The sequence below is a fragment of the Lycium barbarum genome, chromosome 7 (assembly GCF_019175385.1).
Source record: "Lycium barbarum isolate Lr01 chromosome 7, ASM1917538v2, whole genome shotgun sequence".
NCBI lineage: Eukaryota > Viridiplantae > Streptophyta > Magnoliopsida > Solanales > Solanaceae > Lycium > Lycium barbarum.
The window spans coordinates 58,566,681-58,593,965 of record NC_083343.1 but is presented as its reverse complement, the minus strand read 5'-3'; the positions used below and the strand labels follow the sequence as shown (position 1 = coordinate 58,593,965).

The 27,285-nt window shown below is 43.5% G+C and overlaps 1 long non-coding RNA gene across 1 annotated transcript; it reads right to left on the bottom strand.

Annotated features, from left to right (window-relative positions):
- Positions 1-642: 642 nt before the first annotated feature.
- On the bottom strand, positions 643-25,249 carry LOC132602279 (uncharacterized). Its single transcript, XR_009567706.1, has 3 exons — positions 25,166-25,249; positions 1,792-1,916; positions 643-1,069 (listed from the first exon to the last, which is right to left on the bottom strand). It is a non-coding gene; the product is annotated as an uncharacterized LOC132602279 (long non-coding RNA).
- Positions 25,250-27,285: the final 2,036 nt, after the last annotated feature.

Sequence of the window (27,285 nt, the reverse complement as noted above, 5' to 3'; positions counted from 1 at the left end):
TATTGATCATGTTTATTTGTGACTTCTTTTACTGATATGTGTTTCTAACCATTGTTGGCCTATGATACTTACTCAGTACGCATTGATTATACTGATCTTGCTACACCCTTTTCAGGTGTAGAGTGTTTTAGGTGGATTGATTGCAACATGATCGGAGATGCGCGGTGTCTAATCTGAAGGCCTCCTCCCATTTCATTCCGGGACGAAGATTAGGTCTTATAGTGTTGTTGTAATCTGTATCATTTAGTCGCTCTTGTACTAGTCTAGACCAGGTCGTGGGAACTTGAAAAGAGTCTTTATTTATTTAATGATTGTAAATATTTTCAACATTGGAGTTTATTAGATAATCAATTTCCGCTATTAATTGAACTTATTTATTAGAGTATTCAAATTGTCCCTACTTGATTAATGTGTTATTGATGGAGGGTTCATGTAGCACCCCCCTTTGGGAGGACACTATTACGAACAAAAGCCAATTTTACACTTACACCGTTTAGAAGGAACTTATGCCAAAAGATATTCACAAATATATTTAATAGCGGAAAAGGCTCATGCGGAAAAATTTGGAAGTACGACATTTTATTTTTTTATTGTGCGCTCCAAAAATTTTCTTAAATGAAATACAATAGCAGAGTATCATTTTAAAATGGTAATTCCCTTCTCAAATAGTCAACACATTTAAGAAGCTTCGTTTTGAAATTTTATTTCCAAATCAACACCATTACGGGTCCATAATATGCACAAAACTCAAACTAGTGATTTTCACAAAACTATTATCATCCTTTGTACATAATTACAAGACAAAATACAAATTCAGTATATGGCATGACTTGGGTTAAAAAAAAAACACACCCTAAAATAGCAAAACCAGTCATCAAGTTTAAGTTACAAGCACACGGTCTTGTTTTCCACAAGCCTTCAAAATTTCATACATAAGTGCCACACATGTATCATGTACAAGTCCCCAAAAATTTACAAAAACTAGATGCATATGCAGATGTGATCTTCGCAAGGGCTCCCAAAAAGTCTACTCCAATTGGCCATCTTCATACCTCATCTCGCGCATTACCTACGATAGAAAACAATTCCCTATCGCTAAGCATGAAGCTTAGTGGTGTATAAACTTTGGGCTTGGAGCCATTAAATTCTCCAATTCCCTTGTTCGCCGTAGGTGGCTCAATAAGGTAACAATAAGCCCAAGTGAACAAGCATATCAAAGTATCGAATACAAACCTTGAAGAGTTTCAAAATATCAATACTAATTTTCTAAGGCTCAAGTATCAAGAAAGCTTATAATTCAATTCAAGAGAATTTATCAAATTACCAATTTCGCCCAATATGTACATCATGCCATCACACCAAGCACCATTAATATCAAGACGGGCCGAAGCCCCGAAATCAAGAAGGACCGAAGCCCATACCAAGAAGGGTCGTCACCCAATATCAAGAGAATCAAGAACCATGTTGAAAGTGGCTTTCCACTCGTACTCGAAAATGGACGAAAATCCATCGTCAAGACGAAATGTAAATCCAAAGTCAAGATGGGCAAGATCCGAATCGAGGGGCATGCCAATATCGATAGCTAGTCACCATAACAAGAAGGACAAAGTCCCAACAAGAATGCAAAATGATCAAGCAATTCGTACAAGTGGGTGATTTAGCAAAAGTCTTGCAATACTTGAGACAATAACCATATAATAATATAAGATGAAGAGTAAAGAAATAACTCATCAAGATACTTCAAAATTCCAGAAAAATAAAGATATTTTAAGTTCAAGTTTATACACAAACCTTGGCGTTTTACCACATAACAAGTTCTACCACAACTCGAGGAGTTCAAATCATCTACGCCATAGACCGACCAAAGTCCACTTCGTCAAAAAAATTCCTCTTAGCTTGTACAAGAGAATATATACCTTAAATACACAATCAAATATCTACTTAAGTTCAAAAGTTCCAGCACATCACAACTAAACACGAAATCAACGAAAATCAGCCCAAACCATCAAAACAGAAATTCTGGACAGCGCTACTGTCTTGTATTGTTGCTCAGTTTCGAAGGGGTAAATGGAAAAACTGGACTTTGTGTCCTCAATGAAAGTTGTATATATATGTCTTACGGTCTCATACAAATTCGAATCACCCCTACAGCAGTTTTGTACAAAAAGATATGCTCAAAATACTAACAACAGTCCATGTAGAATGTTCAAAACAGAAATCTGGACAGCACCTCCCCCTGCACTTCATCACCCCTTTTCGGGTATCTAAAGGACAAACTGGGTTTTACAGCCTTGATGAAAGTTTTAGGTATATGAAATATCTTTCCAGAACATCTTGAATTACTCAAAACGGAGCAGTATACAAGGAGTTATGGTAAAAACACTAACAGCAGTCCCAATCCAAAAACGGGTTTGCAAAACAAAAATCTGGGCAGCAACTCCCTTGATATTCCAGCCCACAAAACAATTCAAAACAACCACCAACCAGTCCCAAAATATTATCATAAACAGCCACAAAAAAAAATCATATCAACTGCCCCAAAACATTATCACAAAACAGCCATAAAAATCATACAAAACAGCCCAGTATACGCTTTGTATACGATATTTTCATACACTTTATTCTCCCAATTTCGAAAACAGCAACGTATCAAAAACATCAACAATCATTATGCATCATAACTCAACCAATTCCACCCATCTAAATTGTTATGTTCCGTGTTTTCGTATAATTGGAAATCGAGAAATAATTAAGACTTGTGTGTTATGAGGAAATATTTTGATTCTAGTTGACATGACTATGTTGGTTATGAAATCATTAATGTTAAGACATCGGGGAAGGCCGAGGGTAAATTTGGAATTTCGGAAATTAGTTTCGGGAATTACAAAACGGGACTTTTAATGGATTGGGCCAAGAAAAATTAGAACAAATTGAGGCCCAAAGTCTTGAAGGGAGTCGGCCAAGACATGGCCCAAAACCCATTTTTAATGGTCATGTGTTATGCATGTGACCATGTAGAAGATATATATCAAGATTGGCCTTTGGAATTATCAAGAAAAAGATCACAATTCAACTTTGAGCTAAAGATAGCTCTCGGCCGAACCCTTTGGAAAAGAAAAAAAAAATTCTAGCCTCCAATCTTGATCTAAAAATCTTGTCCTTCTTGTGTTGTAGTAAGTTCAAGGCGCTCTCCGACGTGATACAATTAGTTTGGTGAAAGAGCGGCTTTTGCGGCAAGTCGGAATTTCAAGAAAAAGGTAAGATTTCTATGTTTTTATGTTAGGGAATGGATATATATGTTATAGTGATTAAAGTGGCATGAAGATTATGGAATTTTGTGGTGTTTGTGAATGGCGTGTGTGTGTATAGGGGGTGTGTTTGGCCGTGAGCCATGATAGTGTGAGAGGGAGGTGAATTTGATTTTGTTTAGTTTGTCTAGTGCGTCGTTGTGACATTTATGACGTGAATGATCGTTTAATGAATTGAATTGGTGTTGGTAAATGATTTCGGAACATTATGGGAAGGTGTATACGTTTGGTATATTTGTGTATATCATTGTATATCTATGATGCTAAAGACTTTAAATATGACTTATGGTTGATGTTAATGAATTTGGAGTGAAACAATGAGAGTTAGAACGTTCGTCGTAATTTTTGATGTTTTGAATGAAATGTGGAAAGTAATGAACTTTGGGGAAATTTTGTATATGGTTTGGAGCATAATTGGGGTGTGATTGAATAATTTTGAGTGATTGAATGAATACAATAATGTGGACATAGATTTGGAATTTTGAAGTTTGAATGAAAGTTGCCAACTTATATAGTAAGGAAGAACATTGAAGTTAGAATGGTTTGATTATGGTTTATGTTGTTTGATGATGTTTGGGTTGTTGTTGTTGATGCATTTTGAGCCGAGCTAAGTCTCGGGGGTGTTAGATATATAGGGGAAATGCTGCCGAAATTTCGGTAGACAAAAATCAAGTTAATGGAAATCTTAAGCCTAAGAATCTCTAATTGGTAACTTTGACCATTTGCAGATTCTGGACGAAACGGGATTTGATTTTAAGGAAAGCATAAGACGTCCATAAGGTATGTAAAGCTTCCCACTTCTTCGTTTGGCATGTCTTAGTATGTTAGGTGAATATTGGAACCCCCGGAGCATTTCTGCTCCTCGAAACTCGATTTACAAAACGACTACTATTCATTCAATTCAATTGAAGCCTAAAGGCTCTATTTTGGCTAGAATGCAACCAAATGTTCGACACCTATCGAAATGTGATCGGGTCACTTTGAAATCATTATGTATGATCTTTTGGCCTTTAAATGTTCGTAAATTATGTTCGCCACCTCAATTTGACTCGAGGTGGGCCCGCTAACCCCGAGACGCCCTATTTGTCCTATCGGGCTCTCTTTTTGGATGAACTTCGATATGAGATCTTCGACTTTGAGACTTCCCTCTATAAATTATGTTTTGACTATTACGATATGTTAAGTTTTGTTTTGAGCCATACGTACCACTTTGGAAACATTTTGTGAAATAAACCTTCGTATCAGCTAAGTATTCGGTTATTTTGGGTTATGAAATGACTTATGAAATCATTATGTTTTGAAAGGCTATTTTGAAATATGATTTGCATTTGTTTGCTCACGACTCCGCTCGTGCCTTATTTTGACTTCGTTCACCGGTTCCCGGGCCGGTTATGGTTCGTGAGCGCTATGATAAATTCGGTCGTATGCTGTGTTACGGTTCCCGAGGCCTCACCATAGGGTCGGGTTCCGTTTGGAGTTATGCTGTGATATGGCTAGTGATGCGATACGCTCACTTATGTTTGTGTTCGGGGATGTACGGAGATTCGAAACCTTCTGGTGTTATGCTGTGTGTGGCGCCAGCGTCGGAGTGGCGACCACGTTCTTGAGCGTTTGCATGATTTCGTTTGCATTATGTATATGTATATGATTTGATACAGATTGTGACATACTGATTGGTACTTCCCTTTGATATCCGGTTTGCTTTCAGTTTCGGCTCATATTTCTGTACTCCGTGCTTTACATACTCAGTACATATTTCGTACTGACCCCCTTTCTTCGGGGGCTGCGTTTCATGCTGTCACGACCCAGCCCCGTGGGCCGCGACTGGCACCCTACCTGGGTGCCCAGACCAAATCGCATATTCATTTCCGAATCCAAACTTATTTCAGAATTTTCAAGAAGTTATATCAAACATAATTTATATCGAAAATATGTCTTAAGCGGTCATATCAAATCAAACTCAAACAAAGCGGCGGAATAGACATCGCCGGTCAAAATACAAATATATACAAAAGGGCCATTTGGGGCCATCATATCAAACAGACCGCTTTAAGACCCGAAAGCAAAATCAGACAATAAACACATAGGACCCTCGCCCCACATATATGACTACAGGCCTCTACGAACTCAAAACAGAGACATGTGGCGAGACAGGGCCCCGCTGTACCCAAATAGTGAGACATACCAAATATATACAAAACAAAAGAGTCTGTACCAAAAGTGGACTCCGGATCGGATAAGAGTACTCCGGAATAGCAAGAAGTGAAGCCTACTGCGGAGGATCACCGATATCTGCACCTGCGGGCATAAAACGCAGCCCCCGAAGAAAGGGGGTCAGTACGAAATATGTACTGAGTATGTAAAGCACGGAGTACAGAATTATAGATCAAAACCGAAAGCAAATCAAATGTCAAAGTGGGGTACAAACTGGTATGTCAAAATCTGTATCGAAATCATATACATGTATTTTATGCAAACAAAATCATGCAAACGCTTAAGAACGTGGTCGCCACTCCGACGCTGGCACCACACACAGCATAACACCAGAAGGTTTCAAATCTCCGTACATCCCCGAACATAATCATAATCATCGGTGAGCGTATCGCATCACGAGCCATATCACAGCATAACTCCAAACGGAACCGGGCCCTATGGCGAAGCCTCGGGAACCGTAACACAGCATACGGCCGAATTTATCATACAGCGCACAAATCAAAACCGGCCCGGGAACCGGTGAACGAAGTCATAATAAGGCACGAGCGGAGTCGTGAGCAAACAAATGCAAATCGTATTTTAAAATAGTGTTTCAAAACAAAGTAAACTCATAAATCATATCCTATTACAAAATAGTCGAATACTTAGTCGACATCAGGTTTCATTTTGCAAAACGATTCCAAAATGGTCCATATAGTTCAAAACCTGGATTAGTGCATCGAATAGTCCAAACATACCCCGTGGAAGGATGTTCCAAAGATCAGAAGTGGTACGTTTAACTCTATTCTCAAAGATGGCCCGAAGGGCAAATCGGGCAATTTGGGGTAGCGGACCCACCTCGAGTCGAAGTGAGGTGGCGAACATATTTTTTTATGAGCAGTAATATGCCAAGGGTCATACATAATCATTTCTAGGTTACCCGACCACATTTCGATAGGTTTCGGACGAATAATGGCATTCTAGCCAAAAAGGGAGCCTTTAGGCTTCAATCGAATTGAATGAATAGTAACTTTCCTGTGGATCGGGTTTCGAGGAGCAGAAATGCTCCGGAAGGTCTCATATTCAACTAACACACTAAGATATGCCAAATAACGAATTGGGAAGCTTTACATACCTCACAGACGTCGTAAGCCCTTCCAAAAGTCCAGTCCCGTTTCGTCAAAAATCTGCAAATGGTCAAAGTTACCAATTGAGATTCTTAGGCTTAAAAATGCCTTTAACTCCAATTTTTGCCTACCGAAATTTCGGCAGCACTTCCCCTATAAATCTAACATCCCCGAGACTTAGCTCGGCTCAAAATACAACAACAACAACAACAGCCCACACATCAATAAACAACACAAACAACAATCAAGCCATTCTAGCTTCAAAATTCCACTTTGTTATCTAAATTGGCAACTTCCATTCAAACTTTCAAAACTCCAATTCTACATCTACATAATTGGATTCATTTCCACATTCAAACTTATACAATCACAATCTAACTACAATCCAAGCCATACCCGAAATTACACCAAGATCCATTATATTCCATAATTCTTCAAAACAATCAAAAGTGCACGACGAACATTCTAACTCACGTCGTTTCATTCCGAATTCATTAACATCATTATAAGTTCATATCTAAAGTCTCTAGCACCCTAAATATACAATGATATACATAAAGATACAAAGGATATACACTTTCCGATAATATCCGAATTCGTTTTCCACCGCCAATTTAATTCAACAATCAATCATTTACGATATAAGGATCACAACAACACATTATACCAACTTAGCCAAGATCAATTCACACCAATTTTTCTCTCTATGGCTCACGGCCAAACACTCTACAAACACACACCCACGACTTTCTATTTACGTTAAAATTACGGGATTCTCGTCTATTTCCAATTCTTAATACATTCATATCAATTCTATAACATAAAAGGGGCAAAATTCTTACCTTTTCTTGAAAACCCGACTTGTCGAAAACGTCGTCCTCGTGCCAAACTATTTATACCACGTCGGAGAGCGTCTTGAGTACTTCACAAATATGTAGAACCCAAGGTTTTTGGATCACAACACAAGCTAGGAAAATTTTCTTTTCTTTTTTTCTATGGTTCGGCCGAATGGGGTTTTTGACTCAAAGGAATGATTTGTGATTTTCTTGATAATTTCTAAGTGTTACATTGATATATATCCATACTAGAGGTCATGTGCATAGCACATGACTTTTAAAAGTGGGCTTGGACCATGCCTTAGTGGCCGGCCACCCCACCTCTTTGGGCCCAAATGTTTATTTCAATTTCCTTGGCCCAATTCATTAAAAGTCCCGTTTTGTAATTCCCGAAACTAATTTTCGAAATTCCAAATTTACCCTCGGCCTTCCCCGAGGTCTTAGCATCAAAGATTTCACAACCAACATAGTCATATTCACAAAATTTAAATTAGGTCCTTATAACACACAAGTCGTAATTATTTCACGATTTCCAATTGTACGAAAACACGGGACATAACATTCTCTCCCCCTTAAGAACATTCGTCCCCGAATGTTAGATTAGTCTTATAAGGTCTTATGATCAAGGCAGGAGTGTCCCTCTTTAATGATGACATACATAATTCATTTTATCAATCAACACAACAAACTGAAAAAGGAATTAGATTACCTGCGGATGTCGGAAACAAGTGGGGATATTTCTTCTTCATCTCGTCCTCCGCCTCCCAAGTCATCTCCTCCCGATTATTGTTGCGCCACAGGACTTTGACGGAGGGCACTTCTTTAGTGCGTAGTCTCCGCACCTGTCGATCCAGAATAGATACAGGCTGCTCGTCATAAGATAACTGCTCCGTCACCTGAATGTCGTCAACTGGGAATATCCTGGCAGGATCACCAATGCATTTCCGCAACATAGACACATGAAACACCGGGTGTACGGCCTCCAAGTCGGATGGTAAGTCTAGCTCATAGGCGACCTCGCCTATCTTTCGCACGATCTGATACGGTCCAATGTACCGGGGGCTCAACTTACCCTTTTTACCGAATCTCATGAAACCCTTCATGGGCGACACCTTCAGGAATACCCAGTCGCCAATCCGGAACTCTAACGGTCGACGTCGTCTATCTGCATAAGCTTTCTGTCGACTCTGAGCAGCCAATAATCGTTCTCGAATAAGCTTTACTTTATCTACAGCCTCCTGGATTACATCTGGCCCAATCAACTTAGTCTCGCCCACGTCAAACCAGCCAATAGGAGACCTGCATCTCCTGCCATAAAGGGCCTCGTATGGAGCCATCTGAATGCTGGAGTGATAACTGTTATTATAGGCTAACTCAATAAGCGGCAAATGATCGTCCCAGCTGCCCCTGAAATCAATAACGCAGGCCCGCAACATATCTTCGAGCGTCTGAATAGTGCGCTCGGCCTGCCCGTCGGACTGAGGGTGAAAAGCTGTACTGAGACTCACCTGAGTCCCTAATCCCTCCTGAAATGACCTCCAGAAATTTGCTGTAAACTGGGTACCTCGGTCAGTAATAATAGATATCGGGACTCCGTGAAGTCTGACTATCTCTCTGATATACAATCTGGCATAGTCCTCAGCCGAATAAGTAGTCCGAACCGGAAGGAAATGGGCTGATTTCGTCAGCCTGTCAACAACAACCCAGATAGAGTCGTACCTGCGTGGAGTGCGCGGTAATCCAACAACAAAATCCATATTAATCATCTCCCATTTCCAGGCTGGAATTTCCATCTCCTGTAATAATCCACCGGGCTTCTGATGCTCGATCTTAACTTGCTGGCAGTTCGGGCACTGACTAACAAACTCAGCAATATCTTTCTTCATGCCGTCCCACCAATACAAACACCTGAGGTCCCGATAGATTTTAGTGGAACCAGGATGAACAGAATACCGTGCATTATGGGCCTCGCCCATAATCTGCCGCCGTAAGCCCGCAACGTCCGGTACACAGAATCTGCCGTCGTATAATAATACTCCATCAGGCGAGATCTCAAACTGAGTCTTTGATTTACTAAGGGCCACATCTCTGTACTGAATCAAAAGAGGATCCTCAAACTGGCGCTGCTTTACCTCCTGAATAATAGATGACTCAGCAACTGGACGGACAGAAATCCCAGAATCTCCAGAATCCACCAAACGAACTCCGAGGCTGGCCAGCTGATGAATATCACGAACCAAATCTCTCTTATCAGATGGAACATCAGCCAGACTGCCCACGGACTTGCGGCTAAGCGCGTCAGCTACCACATTGGCTTTCCCCGGATGGTACAGAATATCAACGTCGTAGTCCTTTAGTAACTCAAGCCATCTCCGCTGCCGCAAATTTAGTTCCTTCTGTCTGAAAATATACTGGAGACTCTTATGGTCCGTATAGATATTAACATGGACCCCATATAAATAATGCCGCCAAATCTTCAAAGCATGAATCACTGCGGCCAACTCAAGATCATGAGTGGGATAGTTCTTCTCGTGCGGTCTAAGCTGCCGGGAAGCATAGGCTATGACTCGACCGTGCTGCATCAATACACATCCTATCCCAATACCAGAGGCGTCACAATAGACAACATACCCGTCAGATCCCTCTGGAAGAGCCAAAACTGGTGCTGTAATCAATCTCTCCTTCAGCATCTGAAAGCTGCGCTCGCAAGCATCTGTCCACTGGAATTTTGCTGCTTTCTGGGTAAGCCTCGTCAGTGGTGCTGAAATAGAAGAGAAATCCTCCACGAACCTGCGGTAATACCCAGCCAATCCAAGAAAACTACGCACCTCTGTCGGTGTAGTAGGCCTGGGCCAATTCTGCACAGCCTCAATCTTCTGCGTGTCAACCCGAATACCATCTGCGCCGATAATATGGCCCAAGAATGCCACAGAAGTCAACCAGAACTCACACTTAGAGAATTTAGCATATAACTTCTGCTGACGGAGGATGCCAAGTACCGTCCTCAGATGATCTGAATGCTCCTCGACTGATCGCGAGTAAATCAGGATATCATCAATAAACACAATAACAAACATATCCAGGAAAGGCCGAAATACCCGGTTCATCAGATCCATAAATACTGCTGGAGCATTAGTCAGCCCGAAAGACATAACTCTGAACTCATAATGCCCGTACCGAGTCCTGAAAGCAGTCTTCGGGATATCTAACTCCCGTACTCGCACCTGATGATAACCAGAACGCAGATCTATCTTTGAAAAGTGTCTAGCACCCTGCAGCTGGTCAAACAAGTCATCAATCCGGGGGAGGGGATATTTATTCTTAACAGTCACCTTATTCAGCTGCCGGTAGTCGATACACATCCGCAATGACCCGTCTTTCTTTCTGACAAACAGCACCGGCGCTCCCCAGGGTGATGTGCTGGGTCTAATAAAGCCCTTATCCAGCAAATCTTTCAGCTGCCCCTTCAACTCCTTCAACTCGGCTGGTGCCATCCTGTACGGAGGAATAGATATAGGCTGCGTATCTGGCATCAACTCAATAGAAAAATCAATCTCCCGCTCAGGCGGAAGGCCAGGAAGCTCGTCAGGAAAAACATCTGGAAACTCGCTGACGACCGGAACAGACTGAAGGGTAGGTACCTCCGCGGCAGTATCGTGCACACGAACCAAATGATAGATATAACCCTTCTGGATCATCTTCTTAGCCTTGAGGTATGAAATAAACTTACCCCTCGGCGATGCTGTGGATCCGAACCACTCTATGACTGGTTCTCTTGGAAACTGAAAACGGACTACCTTTTTCTGGCAGTCGACATTAGCATAACAGGAAGACAACCAGTCCATGCCCATAATGACGTCAAACTCCAGCATGTCTAACTCTATCAAGTCAGCCTTAGTGCTACGATCATAAATGGTCACAGAACAATCCTTATAAATCTGTCTCGCTACAATAAAATCCCCAACTGGCGTAGCTACCTCAAACGGTTCTATAGGCTCAGACACTATCCCAATCTTACTAGCAACGAGCGGGGAAATATACGATAAAGTAGAACCAGGGTCAATCAATGCATATACAGATCTGGAGAAAACCAGCAATGTACCTGTGACGACGTTTGGCGAAGCCTCCTGATCCTGGCGGCTGGCCAAAGCATATATGCGGTTCGAGGGACCGCTAGAACCTGAAGTGCCACCGCGGCCTCGACCGCGTCCTGCCGGTGCTGAAATACCTCGCCCTCCAGGGCGTGCAACTGATGGAGCAGAAGAAGAACCGGCGGCTGACCCTGTCTGCTGAGCAGCACTACCAGAACCGCTAGCCAATGGACAATCTCTCATAAAGTGGCCCTGACCGCCACAAGAAAAACAAGCTCCCGTCGCTCGGTAACACTCCCCGGGATGTGACTTCCCGCAATGAGGACAACGGGGCCTGGGTGGTCTGGCCTGGCTGGGACCCCTGGGTACCTGTGAACCTGCCACTCTGGAGCTCTGACCGGCCCCAGACGGTCCTGTACTATCGAATCTCCGGCTACCTGACTGAGTACCCCGGCCGGAGGGAGGAAAATATCTGTCAGACTGCTGCTGCTGCTGAGGCTGTCCGCCTCGAGAATCCCCTGAATAACCCACGGATCTAGCCCTCTTGGGCGGCCTCCTGTCTCGATCTCTGCCAGCAGGATCAGATCTGCAACGGTCCTCCATACCCATCGCATAGGCCTGAAGCCGGGAAATGTCCATGTCTGCCTGCAATGACACTGCCATACAACTATCAACCAAATACCGGTCCAATCCCATGACATATCTGTGCATCCGATCGGACATATCTGCTACCACGGCCGGTGCATATCGGGCCAGAGAATCAAACTCAAGGTTATACTCGCGAACACTCCGACCCCTCTGCTGCAGACGTAAGAATCGATCAGCCCGTGCCCGCCGTAACTCTGGTGGCAAAAAGTGGCGGGTGAATGCTGTCACAAACTGATCCCAAGTGGCTGGAGGGGCACCCTCTCCTCTAGACAGCTCCCAAGTCTCGTACCAGTGGGTGGCCACATCTCGAAGCCGGTGCGAAGCCAGCTCAACTGACTCAGTCTCTGAAGCCCTGACCAAGTCCAGTGAGCGTCGCATCCCCCGAATAAAGTCGTGGGGGTCCTCGTCGGGCTTAGACCCGAAGAACTCTGGAGGGCCACATAGCAAAAACTCCCGAACTCTCAGGCTGTCCCGTCTGTCATTATCATCGTCGTCCCTCCGCCCGCGCCTGCGAGCCTGTCCTGCTACCAGTGTAGTCAACAGCTGTACAGCCTCCCTCAGGGTCCTATCCTCCGCCCCTGGCTGAGGAGCTGGAGTCTCAGGTGCGGGTACACGGACCTCTGGGGCTGCTGAAGGTCCTGCTCCAGGCTGTACTAGTGGGGGTGTAGCAGACCCCTCCGAATGAGGTACATCCTCAGGCAAATCATAGACACGAGCCCGGGTAGCTCGCTGTGCCTGGCTAGTCTCCCCAATCCTCGCCTTGCCCTTCTGGGCCGCCGTTGCCTTCTTCGGAGGCATCACTGCAAACACGAAGGCGAGTCAGATCAAAATCATCCTAATAGCACAGCTCTATCGCACGATCTAAGATTACAAAGAAAGTAACATCCTAAATGCCCTGTAGCTTCCCGTTTATAGATGTGGTGCACAACACATCGATAAACAAGACTCTACGAGACACGGCCTGTAGACATTCCGAGGACAAACCGCTCTGATACCACTTTTGTCACGACCCAGCCCCGTGGGCCGCGACTGGCACCCTACCTGGGTGCCCAGACCAAATCGCATATTCATTTCCGAATCCAAACTTATTTCAGAATTTTCAAGAAGTTATATCAAACATAATTTATATCGAAAATATGTCTTAAGCGGTCATATCAAATCAAACTCAAACAAAGCGGCGGAATAGACATCGCCGGTCAAAATACAAATATATACAAAAGGGCCATTTGGGGCCATCATATCAAACAGACCGCTTTAAGACCCGAAAGCAAAATCAGACAATAAACACATAGGACCCTCGCCCCACATATATGACTACAGGCCTCTACGAACTCAAAACAGAGACATGTGGCGAGACAGGGCCCCGCCGTACCCAAATAGTCAGACATACCAAATATATACAAAACAAAAGAGTCTGTACCAAAAGTGGACTCCGGATCGGATAAGAGTACTCCGGAATAGCAAGAAGTGAAGCCTACTGCGGAGGATCACCGATATCTGCACCTGCGGGCATAAAACGCAGCCCCCGAAGAAAGGGGGTCAGTACGAAATATGTACTGAGTATGTAAAGCACGGAGTACAGAATTATAGATCAAAACCGAAAGCAAATCAAATGTCAAAGTGGGGTACAAACTGGTATGTCAAAATCTGTATCGAAATCATATACATGTATTTTATGCAAACAAAATCATGCAAACGCTTAAGAACGTGGTCGCCACTCCGACGCTGGCACCACACACAGCATAACACCAGAAGGTTTCAAATCTCCGTACATCCCCGAACATAATCATAATCATCGGTGAGCGTATCGCATCACGAGCCATATCACAGCATAACTCCAAACGGAACCGGGCCCTATGGCGAAGCCTCGGGAACCGTAACACAGCATACGGCCGAATTTATCATACAGCGCACGAATCAAAACTGGCCCGGGAACCGGTGAACGAAGTCATAATAAGGCACGAGCGGAGTCGTGAGCAAACAAATGCAAATCGTATTTCAAAATAGTGTTTCAAAACAAAGTAAACTCATAAATCATATCCTATTACAAAATAGTCGAATACTTAGTCGACATCAGGTTTCATTTTGCAAAACGATTCCAAAATGGTCCATATAGTTCAAAACCTGGATTAGTGCATCGAATAGTCCAAACATACCCCGTAGAAGGATGTTCCAAAGATCAGAAGTGGTACATTTAACTCTATTCTCAAAGATGGCCCGAAGGGCAAATCGGGCAATTTGGGGTAGCGGACCCACCTCGAGTCGAAGTGAGGTGGCGAACATATTTTTTTATGAGCAGTAATATGCCAAGGGTCATACATAATCATTTCTAGGTTACCCGACCACATTTCGATAGGTTTCGGACGAATAATGGCATTCTAGCCAAAAAGGGAGCCTTTAGGCTTCAATCGAATTGAATGAATAGTAACTTTCCTGTGGATCGGGTTTCGAGGAGCAGAAATGCTCCGGAAGGTCTCATATTCAACTAACACACTAAGATATGCCAAATAAAGAATTGGGAAGCTTTACATACCTCACAGACGTCGTAAGCCCTTCCAAAAGTCCAGTCCCGTTTCGTCAAAAATCTGCAAATGGTCAAAGTTACCAATTGAGATTCTTAGGCTTAAAAATGCCTTTAACTCCAATTTTTGCCTACCGAAATTTCGGCAGCACTTCCCCTATAAATCTAACATCCCCGAGACTTAGCTCGGCTCAAAATACAACAACAACAACAACAGCCCACACATCAATAAACAACACAAACAACAATCAAGCCATTCTAGCTTCAAAATTCCACTTTGTTATCTAAATTGGCAACTTCCATTCAAACTTTCAAAACTCCAATTCTACATCTACATAATTGGATTCATTTCCACATTCAAACTTATACAATCACAATCTAACTACAATCCAAGCCATACCCGAAATTACACCAAGATCCATTATATTCCATAATTCTTCAAAACAATCAAAAGTGCACGACGAACATTCTAACTCACGTCGTTTCATTCCGAATTCATTAACATCATTATAAGTTCATATCTAAAGTCTCTAGCACCCTAAATATACAATGATATACATAAAGATACAAAGGATATACACTTTCCGATAATATCCGAATTCGTTTTCCACCGCCAATTTAATTCAACAATCAATCATTTACGATATAAGGATCACAACAACACATTATACCAACTTAGCCAAGATCAATTCACACCAATTTTTCTCTCTATGGCTCACGGCCAAACACTCTACAAACACACACCCACGACTTTCTATTTACGTTAAAATTACGGGATTCTCGTCTATTTCCAATTCTTAATACATTCATATCAATTCTATAACATAAAAGGGGCAAAATTCTTACCTTTTCTTGAAAACCCGACTTGTCGAAAACGTCGTCCTCGTGCCAAACTATTTATACCACGTCGGAGAGCGTCTTGAGTACTTCACAAATATGTAGAACCCAAGGTTTTTGGATCACAACACAAGCTAGGAAAATTTTCTTTTCTTTTTTTCTATGGTTCGGCCGAATGGGGTTTTTGACTCAAAGGAATGATTTGTGATTTTCTTGATAATTTCTAAGTGTTACATTGATATATATCCATACTAGAGGTCATGTGCATAGCACATGACTTTTAAAAGTGGGCTTGGACCATGCCTTAGTGGCCGGCCACCCCACCTCTTTGGGCCCAAATGTTTATTTCAATTTCCTTGGCCCAATTCATTAAAAGTCCCGTTTTGTAATTCCCGAAACTAATTTTCGAAATTCCAAATTTACCCTCGGCCTTCCCCGAGGTCTTAGCATCAAAGATTTCACAACCAACATAGTCATATTCACAAAATTTAAATTAGGTCCTTATAACACACAAGTCGTAATTATTTCACGATTTCCAATTGTACGAAAACACGGGACATAACACATGCCCGCAGGTACAGATATTGGTGATCCTCCACTGTAGGCTTCACTCTCTGCTATTTCGGAGTACTCCTTCTTGACTCGGAGTCCACTTTTGGTACAGACTTCTTTTGCTATGTATATATTCTGTACATTTGACTATTTGGGTACGGCGGGGCCCTGTCTCGCCATATGTCTTTGTTTTGAATTCGTAGAGGCCTGTAGTCATATATGTGGGGCGAGGGTCCTATGTATGTTTGTTTGATTTTGTTTTCTGGTCTTACAGCGGTCAGTTTGTTATGATGGCCCTAAATGGCCCTTATGCTTATATTTGCACTTATGACCGGCGATGTCTATTCCGCCGCTCCGTTTGGATTCGATATGACATTTTGATTTGTGCGACCGCTTAAGACATATTTTGATATAACCTATGTTGATATGACTTTTATGAAATTCTGAAATACGTTCGGATTTGGTAAATGAATATGTGATTTGGTCTGGGTACCCAGGTAGGGTGCCAGTCGCGGCCCACGGGGCTGGGTCGTGACAAAAGTGGTATCAGAGCAGTCTGTCCTCGGAATGTCTACAGGCCGTGTCTCGTAGAGTCTTGTTTATCGATGTGTTGTGCACCACATCTATAAACAGGGAACTACAGGGCATTTAGGATGTTACTTTCTTTGGAATCATAGATCGTGCGATAGAGCTGTGCTATTAGGGTGATTCTGATCTGACCCGTTCTTGTGTTTGCAGTGATGCCTCCGAAGAAGGCAACGGCGGCCCAGAAGGGAAAAGCGAGGATGGGAGAGACTAGTCAGGCACAGCGAGCTACTCGGGCTCGTGTTTATGATTTGCCTGAGGTTGTGCCTCATTCTGAGGGGTCTGCTACACCCCCACTAGTACAGCCTGGAGCAGGACCTTCAGCAGCTCCAGAGGTCCGTGTACCCGCTCCCGAGACTCCAGCTCCTCAGCCAGGGGCGGAGGATATGACCCTGAGGGAGGCTGTACAGTTGTTGACTACACTGGTGGCAGGACAGGCTCGCAGACGCGGGCGGAGGGACGATGATGATGATGACAGGCGGGACAGCCTGAGAGTTCGGGAGTTTTTATTATGTGGCCCTCCAGAGTTTTTCGGGTCTAAGCCCGATGAGGACCCCCATGACTTTATTCGGGGGATGCGGCGCTCACTGGACTTGGTCAGGGCTTCAGAGACCGAGTCGGTCGAGCTGGCTTCGCACAGACTTCGAGATGTTGCCACTCACTGGTACGAGACTTGGGAGTTATCTAGGGGTGAGGGCGCTCCTCCAGCTACGTGGGATCAGTTTGTGACAGCATTCACCCGCCACTTTCTGCCCCCAGAGTTACGGCAGGCGCGGGCTGACCAATTTTTACATCTGCAGCAGAGGGGTCGGAGTGTTCGCGAGTATAATCTTGAGTTTGATTCTCTGGCCCGATATGCACCGGCCGTGGTAGCAGATATGTCCGATCGGATGCACAGATATGTTATGGGATTGGATCGGTATTTGATTGACGGCTGTATGGCAGTGTCATTACAGACAAATATGGACATTGCCCGACTTCAGGCCTATGCGATGGGTATGGAGGGATCAGTTTGTGACAGCATTCACCCGCCACTTTCTGCCCCCAGAGTTACGGCGGGCGCGGGCTGACCGATTTTTACATCTGCAGCAGAGGGGTCGGAGTGTTTGCGAGTATAATCTTGAGTTTGATTCTCTGGCCCGATATGCACCGGCCGTGGTAGCAGATATGTCCAATCGGATGCACAGATATGTTATGGGATTGGATCGGTATTTGATTGACGGCTGTATGGCAGTGTCATTACAGACAGATATGGACATTTCCCGACTTCAGGCCTATGCGATGGGTATGGAGGACCGTCACAGGTCTGATCATTCTGGTAGAGATCGGGTCAGGAGGCCGCCCAAGAGGGCTAGGTCCGCAGGTTATTCCGGGGATTCTCGAGGCGGACAGCCTCAGTAGCAGCAGTCAGGCAGACAGCTACCTCCGTCCGGCCGAAGTACTCAGTCAGGCAGCCGGAGATTTGATAGTGCGGGACCGTCTGGGGCCGGTCAGAGCTCCAGAGCGGCAGGTTCACAGGTATCCAGAGGCCCCAGCCAGGCCAGACCACCCAGGCCCCGTTGTTCTCATTGCGGGAAGTCTCATCCTGGGGAGTGCTATCGAGCCACTGGAGCTTCTTTTTCGTGTGGTGGTCAGGGCCATTTTATGAGAGATTGTCCGTTGGCTAGCGGTTCTGGTAGTGTGGCTCAGCCGACAGGGTCAGCCGTCGGTTCATCATCTGCTCCATCTGTTACACGCCCTGGAGGGCGAGGTATGCCAGCACCGGCAGGACGCGGTCGAGGCCGCGGTGGCGTTTCAGGTTCTAGCGGTCCCTCGAACCGCATATATGCTTTGGCCAGCCGCCAGGATCAGGAGGCTTCGCCAAACGTCGTCACAGGTACATTACTGGTTTTCTCCAGATCTGTATATGCATTGATTGAGCCTGGTTCTACTTTATCATATATTTCCCCGCTCGTTGCTAGTAAGATTGGGATAGTGTCTGAGCCTATAAAGCCATTTGAGGTAGCTACGCCAGTTGGGGATTTTGTTATAGCGAGACAGATCTATAGGGATTGTTCTGTGACTATTTATGATCGTTACACTAAGGCTGATCTGATAGAGTTAGACATGCTTGAGTTTGATGTCATTATGGGTATGGACTGGTTGTCTTCCTGTTATGCTAATGTTGACTGCTAGAAAAAGGTAGTCCGTTTTCAGTTTCCAGGGGAACCAGTCATAGAGTGGTTCGGATCTACTGCATCGCCGAGGGGTAAGTTTATTTCATACCTCAAGGCTAAGAAGATGATCCAGAAGGGTTATATCTATCATTTGGTTCGTGTGCACGATACTGCAGCGGAGATACCTACCCTCCAGTCCGTTCCGGTCGTTAGTGAATTCCCAGATGTATTTCCTGACGAGCTTCCTGGCATTCCGCCTGAGCGGGAGATCGATTTTACTATAGAGTTGATGCCGGATACGCAGCCTATATCTATTCCCCCATACAGGATGGCACCGGCTGAGTTGAAAGAGTTGAAGGAGCAGCTGAAAGATTTGTTGGATAAGGGCTTTATCAGACCCAGCACATCACCCTGGGGAGCGCCGGTGTTGTTTGTTAGAAAGAAAGATGGGTCACTGCGGATGTGTATCGACTACCGGCAGCTGGATAAGGTGACTATTAAGAATAAATATCCCCTCCCCCGGATTGATGACTTGTTTGATCAGCTGCAGGGTGCTAAATATTTTTCGAAGGTAGATCTGCGCTCAGGGTATCATCAGGTGCGAGTGCGGGAGTCAGATATCCCGAAGACTGCTTTCAGGACCCGGTACGGGCACTATGAGTTCAGAGTTATGTCTTTCGGGCTGACTAATGCTCCAGCGGTATTTATGGATCTGATGAATCGGGTATTTCGGCCTTTTCTGGACATGTTTGTTATTGTGTTTATTGATGATATTCTGATTTACTCGCGATCAGCCGAGGAGCATTCAGATCATTTGAGGACGGTACTTGGCATTCTCCGTCAGCAGAAGTTATATGCTAAATTCTCCAAATGTGAATTCTGGTTGACTTCTGTGGCATTCTTGGGCCATATTGTCGGTGCAGACGGTATTCGGGTCGATACGCAGAAGATTGAGGCTGTACAGAATTGGCCCAGGCCTACTACACCGACGGAGGTGCGCAGTTTTCTGGGATTGGCCGGATATTATCGCAGGTTCGTGGAGGATTTTTCTTCTATTGCAGCACCACTGACGAGGCTTACTCAGAAAGCAGCAAAATTTCAGTGGACCGATGCCTGCGAGCGCAGCTTTCAGATGCTGAAAGAGAGATTGGTTACGGCCCCAGTATTGACTCTTCCAGAGGGATCAGACGGGTATGTTGTCTATTGTGACGCCTCTGGTATTGGGATAGGTTGTGTATTGATGCAGCACGGTCGAGTCATAGCCTATGCTTCCCGGCAGCTCAGACCGCACGAGAAGAACTATCCCACTCATGATCTTGAGTTGGCCGCAGTAATTCATGCTTTGAAGATTTGGCGGCATTATTTATATGGGGTCCATGTTGATATTTATACGGACCATAAGAGTCTCCAGTATATTTTTAAGCAGAAGGAGCTAAATTTGCGGCAGCGGAGATGGCTTGAGTTACTAAAGGATTACTACGTTGATATTCTGTACCATCCGGGGAAAGCCAATGTGGTAGCTGATGCGCTTAGCCGCAAGTCCGTAGGCAGTCTGGCTGGTGTACCATCTGATAAGAGGGATTTGGTTCGTGATATTCATCAGCTGGCCAGCCTCGGAGTTCGTTTGGTGGATTCTGGAGATTCTGGGATTTCTGTTCGTCCAGTTGTTGAATCATCTATTATTCAGGAGGTAAAGCAGCGCCAGTTTGAAGATCCTCTCCTGATTCAGTACAGAGATGTGGCCCTTACTAAAGCAAAGACTCAGTTTGAGATCTCGCCTGAAGGAGTATTATTATATGACGGCAGATTCTGTGTACCGGACGTTGCGGGCTTACAGCGGCAGATTATGGGCGAGGCCCATAATGCACGGTATTCCGTTCATCCTGGTTCCACTAAAATGTATCGGGATCTCAGGTGTTTGAATTGGTGGGACGGCATGAAGAAAGATATTGCTGAGTTTGTTAGTCAGTGCCCGAACTGCCAGCAAGTTAAGATCGAGCATCAGAAGCCCGGTGGATTATTACAGGAGATGGAAATTCCAGCCTGGAAATGGGAGATGATTAATATGGATTTCGTTGTTGGGTTACCGCGCACTCCACGCAGGTATGATTCTATTTCGGTTATTGTTGACAGGCTGACGAAATCAGCCCATTTCCTTCCGGTTCGGACTACTTATTCGGCTGAGGACTATGCCAGATTGTATATTAGAGAGATAGTCAGACTTCACGGAGTCCCTATATCTATTATTACTGACCGAGGTGCCCAGTTTACAGCTAATTTCTGGAGGTCATTTCAGGAGGGATTAGGGACTCAGGTGAGCCTTAGTACAGCTTTTCACCCTCAGTCCGACGGGCAGGCCGAGCGCACTATTCAGACGCTCGAAGATATGTTGCGGGCCTGCGTTATTGATTTCAGGGGCAGCTGGGATGATCATTTGCCGCTTATTGAGTTTGCCTATAATAACAGTTATCACTCCAGCATTCAGATGGCTCCGTACGAGGCCCTTTATGGCAGGAAATGCAGATCTCCTATTGGCTGGTTTGACGTGGGCGAGACTAAGCTGATTGGGCCAGATGTGATCCAGGAAGCTGTAGATAAGGTAAAGCTTATTCGAGAACGATTATTGGCTGCTCAGAGTCGACAGAAAGCTTATGCAGATAGACGACGTCGACCGTTAGAGTTCCAGATTGGCGACTGGGTGTTCCTGAAGGTGTCGCCCATGAAGGGTTTCATGAGATTGGGTAGAAAGGGTAAGTTGAGCCCCCGGTACATTGGGTCGTATCAGATCGTTCGAAAGATAGGCGAGGTCGCCTACGAGCTAGACTTACCATCCGACTTAGAGGCCGTACACCCGGTGTTTCATGTGTCTATGTTGCGGAAATGTATTGGTGATCCTTCCAGGATATTCCCAATTGATGACATTCAGGTGACGGAGCAGTTATCTTATGACGAGCAGCCTGTATCTATTCTGGATCGACAGGTGCGGAGACTACGCACTAAAGAAGTGCCCTCCGTCAAAGTCCTGTGGCGCAACAATAATCGGGAGGAGATGACTTGGGAGGCGGAGGACGAGATGAAAAGGAAATACCCTCACTTGTTCCCGACGTCCACAGGTAATCTAAACCTTTCAGTTGGTTATGTTGGTTGATAAAAATAATTTTGTATGCCACTAATAATAAAGAACTCCCCCGCCTTGGTCATAAGACTTTATAAGGTTAATTTAACATTCGGGGATGAATGTTCTTAAGGGGGGGAGAATGTTATGTTCCGTGTTTTCGTATAATTGGAAATCGAGAAATAATTAAGACTTGTGTGTTATGAGGAAATATTTTGATTCTAGTTGACATGACTATGTTGGTTATGAAATCATTAATGTTAAGACATCGGGGAAGGCCGAGGGTAAATTTGGAATTTCGGAAATTAGTTTCGGGAATTACAAAACGGGACTTTTAATGGATTGGGCCATGAAAAATTAGAACAAATTGAGGCCCAAAGTCTTGAAGGGAGCCGGCCAAGACATGGCCCAAAACCCATTTTTAATGGTCATGTGTTATGCATGTGACCATGTAGAAGATATATATCAAGATTGGCCTTTGGAATTATCAAGAAAAAGATCACAATTCAACTTTGAGCTAAAGATAACTCTCGGCCGAACCCTTTGGAAAAGAAAAAAAAAATCTAGCCTCCAATCTTGATCTAAAAATCTTGTCCTTCTTGTGTTGTAGTAAGTTCAAGGCGCTCTCCGACGTGATACAATTAGTTTGGTGAAAGAGCGGCGTTTGCGGCAAGTCGGAATTTCAAGAAAAAGGTAAGATTTCTATGTTTTTATGTTAGGGAATGGATATATATGTTATAGTGATTAAAGTGGCATGAAGATTATGGAATTTTGTGGTGTTTGTGAATGGCGTGTGTGTGTATAGGGGGTGTGTTTGGCCGTGAGCCATGATAGTGTGGGAGGGAGGTGAATTTGATTTTGTTTAGTTTGTCTAGTGCGTCGTTGTGACATTTATGACGTGAATGATCGTTTAATGAATTGAATTGGTGTTGGAAAATGATTTCGGAACATTATGGGAAGGTGTATACGTTTGGTATATTTGTGTATATCATTGTATATCTATGATGCTAAAGACTTTAAATATGACTTATGGTTGAAGTTAATGAATTTGGAGTGAAACAATGAGAGTTAGAACGTTCGTCGTAATTTTTGATGTTTTGAATGAAATGTGGAAAGTAATGAACTTTGGGGAAATTTTGTATATGGTTTGGAGCATAATTGGGGTGTGATTGAATAATTTTGAGTGATTGAATGAATACAATAATGTGGACATAGATTTGGAATTTTGAAGTTTGAATGAAAGTTGCCAACTTATATAGTAAGGAAGAACATTGAAGTTAGAATGGTTTGATTATGGTTTATGTTGTTTGATGATGTTTGGGTTGTTGTTGTTGATGCATTTTGAACCGAGCTAAGTCTCGGGGGTGTTAGATATATAGGGGAAATGCTGCCGAAATTTCGGTAGACAAAAATCAAGTTAATGGAAATCTTAAGCCTAAGAATCTCTAATTGGTAACTTTGACCATTTGCAGATTCTGGACGAAACGGGATTTGATTTTAAGGAAAGCATAAGACGTCCATAAGGTATGTAAAGCTTCCCACTTCTTCGTTTGGCATGTCTTAGTATGTTAGGTGAATATTGGAACCCCCGGAGCATTTCTGCTCCTCGAAACTCGATTTACAAAACGACTACTATTCATTCAATTCAATTGAAGCCTAAAGGCTCTATTTTGGCTAGAGTGCAACCAAATGTTCGACACCTATCGAAATGTGATCGGGTCACTTTGAAATCATTATGTATGATCTTTTGGCCTTTAAATGTTCGTAAATTATGTTCGCCACCTCAATTTGACTCGAGGTGGGCCCGCTAACCCCGAGACGCCTTATTTGTCCTATCGGGCTCTCTTTTTGGATGAACTTCGATATGAGATCTTCGACTTTGAGACTTCCCTCTATGAATTATGTTTTGACTATTACGATATGTTAAGTTTTGTTTTGAGCCATACGTACCACTTTGGAAACATTTTGTGAAATAAACCTTCGTATCAGCTAAGTATTCGGTTATTTTGGGTTATGAAATGACTTATGAAATCATTATGTTTTGAAAGGCTATTTTGAAATATGATTTGCATTTGTTTGCTCACGACTCCACTCGTGCCTTATTTTGACTTCGTTCACCGGTTCCCAGGCCGGTTATGGTTCGTGCGCGCTATGATAAATTCGGCCGTATGCTGTGTTACGGTTCTCGAGGCCTCGCCATAGGGTCGGGTTCTGTTTGGAGTTATGCTGTGACATGGCTAGTGATGCGATACGCTCACTTATGTTTGTGTTCGGGGATGTACGGAGATTCGAAACCTTCTGGTGTTATGCTGTGTGTGGCGCCAGCGTCGGAGTGGCGACCACGTTCTTGAGCGTTTGCATGATTTCGTTTGCATTATGTATATGTATTTGATTTGATACGGATTTTGACATACTGATTGGTACTTCCCTTTGATATCCGGTTTGCTTTCAGTTTCGGCTCATATTTCTGTACTCCGTGCTTTACATACTCAGTACATATTTCGTACTGACCCCCTTTCTTCGGGGGCTGCGTTTCATGCCCGCAGGTACAGATATTGGTGATCCTCCACTGTAGGCTTCACTCTCTGCTATTTCGGAGTACTCCTTCTTGACTCGGAGTCCACTTTTGGTACAGACTTCTTTTGCTATGTATATATTCTGTACATTTGACTATTTGGGTACGGCGGGGCCCTGTCTCGCCATATGTCTTTGTTTTGAATTCGTAGAGGCCTGTAGTCATATATGTGGGGCGAGGGTCCTATGTATGTTTGTTTGATTTTGTTTTCTGGTCTTACAGTGGTCAGTTTGTTATGATGGCCCTAAATGGCCCTTATGCTTATATTTGCACTTATGACCGGCGATGTCTATTCCGCCGCTCCGTTTGGATTCGATATGACATTTTGATTGTGCGACCGCTTAAGACATATTTTGATATAACCTATGTTGATATGACTTTTATGAAATTCTGAAATACGTTCGGATTTGGTAAATGAATATGTGATTTGGTCTGGGTACCCAGGTAGGGTGCCAGTCGCGGCCCACAGGGCTGGGTCGTGACATAAATCCAACAAAACAGCCCCCCAATCCATAAATTGCAATAAGGCAACAAACAAGTTTATAACGCTATTTCATCCGTTCTAATCCGTTAAATCTCTAAACAAACTTGTTAACAATGAAAAGGAGACCTCAATCTTACCTTAAGTATGCAGCAACCAAGTCACCACTCTCCTTCTTAGCTGATTTTTGGCTCAAAATGAAGGCAATGCAACGCACAACACTTATAAGCCCAACTTGCATCGTCCATATCTCCTTATCCAGATGTCACCTATAAGCCCATAATATATGGTTGGAAAGGTATTTCAATTATCTACAACTTTCATTTTATGAGTTTTCCCAAATTCCCAAATTCGGATGAGGTTACGACCTCCCGAAGTCAGGTCACCCGAAACATAACTAAAAAAATATTTTTTTTTCTTCTAAAAAATTTGAGGTGTTACTTTCAAAAAAGAAAATTTTGGGGTGTTACAATTCTCCCCCCCTTAAGAAATTTCGTCCCGAAATTTACTTTATACTTACCTCAAAACAACTGTGGGTATCGAATTCGCATATCCTCTTCTCGCTCCCAGGTAGCCTCTTTGCCAGAATGATTTCTCCAAAGGACTTTTACTAATGGAATTTTCTTGTTTCTAAGCTCTTTTGTCTCATGTGCCAAGATTTGGATTGGTTCCTCTTCGTATGTCAAGTCAGGGCTGACCTCAATGGATTCAACGGGAAGAACATGAGATGGATCTGAGCGATATCTTCTAAGCATGGAAACATGGAAGACATTGTGGATCTTAGCCAATTCCGGTGGAAGAGCTAATTTATATGCAACTGGCCCAATCCTCTCAAGTACTTCATATGGTCCAATAAACCGAGGACTAAGTTTTCCTTTTTGGCCAAATCTCATAATCTTCTTCCATGGAGAAACCTTTAAAAATACTTTATCTCTCACTTGATACTCAATTTCACGCCTTTTTAGATCAGCATAAGACTTTTGTCTATCCGAAGCAATTTTTATACGATCCTTGATGACTTTTACTTTATCCTCAGTTTATTGGACAATCTCAGGACCAACCAATTTTCTTTCACCGACTTCACTCCAACAAAGGGGAGTTCTACACTTTCTCCCATATAAGGCTTCGTAGGGAGGCATGCCAATACTTGATTGGTAGCTATTATTGTAAGCGAACTCTATCAAAGCTAGGTGTCTATCCCAACTACTCTCAAATTCCATAATGCAAGCTCGAAGCATATCTTCCAAGATTTGAATCACCCTCTCGGACTGGCCGTCTGTCTGAGGATGGAAAGAAGTACTAAAGTTCAACCTAGTGCCCAAAGCTTCTTGCAAGCTAGTCCAGAATCTGTATGTAAACCTTGGATCTCGATCAGATACAATAGATACAGGGACACCATGTAGCCTCACAATCTCATTAACGTACAATTCTGCTAAACGTTCAAGTGGGTAGTCCATTCTGATAGCCAAGAAATGAGCACTTTTGGTTAGTCTATCAACTATAACCCAAATTGCATCATGATTTCCTTGAGTGCGTGGAAGCCCAGAAGCAAAGTCCATAGTTATTCTTTCCCATTTCCACTCAGGTATCGCCAAGGGTTGTAACAACCCAGTTGGGACTTGATGCTCGGCCTTTACCTGTTGACAAACTAAACATCTAGAAATAAATTCCGCAATGCCTTTCTTTATACCATTCCACCAGTAGTGTTCTTTGATGGTTTGGTACATTTTAGTACCTCCAGGATGCATTGCATATGGTGAAGTATGTGCTTCATTCAAAATTTCTTTCCTCAAGTTGTCATCTTTAGGGACACATAACCTGTTTTGATAAAGTAGAACACCATCCTCCCTTAATTTAAAATCAAGCTTTTCTCCAGTTTGAACCTTTTTTATCAATTTCACAAGCTTCTCATCTAACTTCTGTGCTTCTTTCACTTGTTCAAGTAGAACTGGCTTGACTTGCAAACTAGCAGCAATAGAGCCATCAGAATTAAATGCAAGACAAGCATTCATGGATCTTAATTTCAGAAACAAAGGCAAATGACTTAGAGATAGACTAGCAAAGGCTTTGCGACTTAGAGCATCTGCCACCACATTGGCTTTACCCGGATGGTAATCAATCGTGCAGTCATAATCTTTAATGAGTTCAAGCCATGTACGTTGTCTCAAATTCAACTCTTTTTGTGTACCCAAGTACTTCAAACTCTTGTGATCAGTAAATATGTGACACTTTTCACCATATAAATAATGCCTCCAAATTT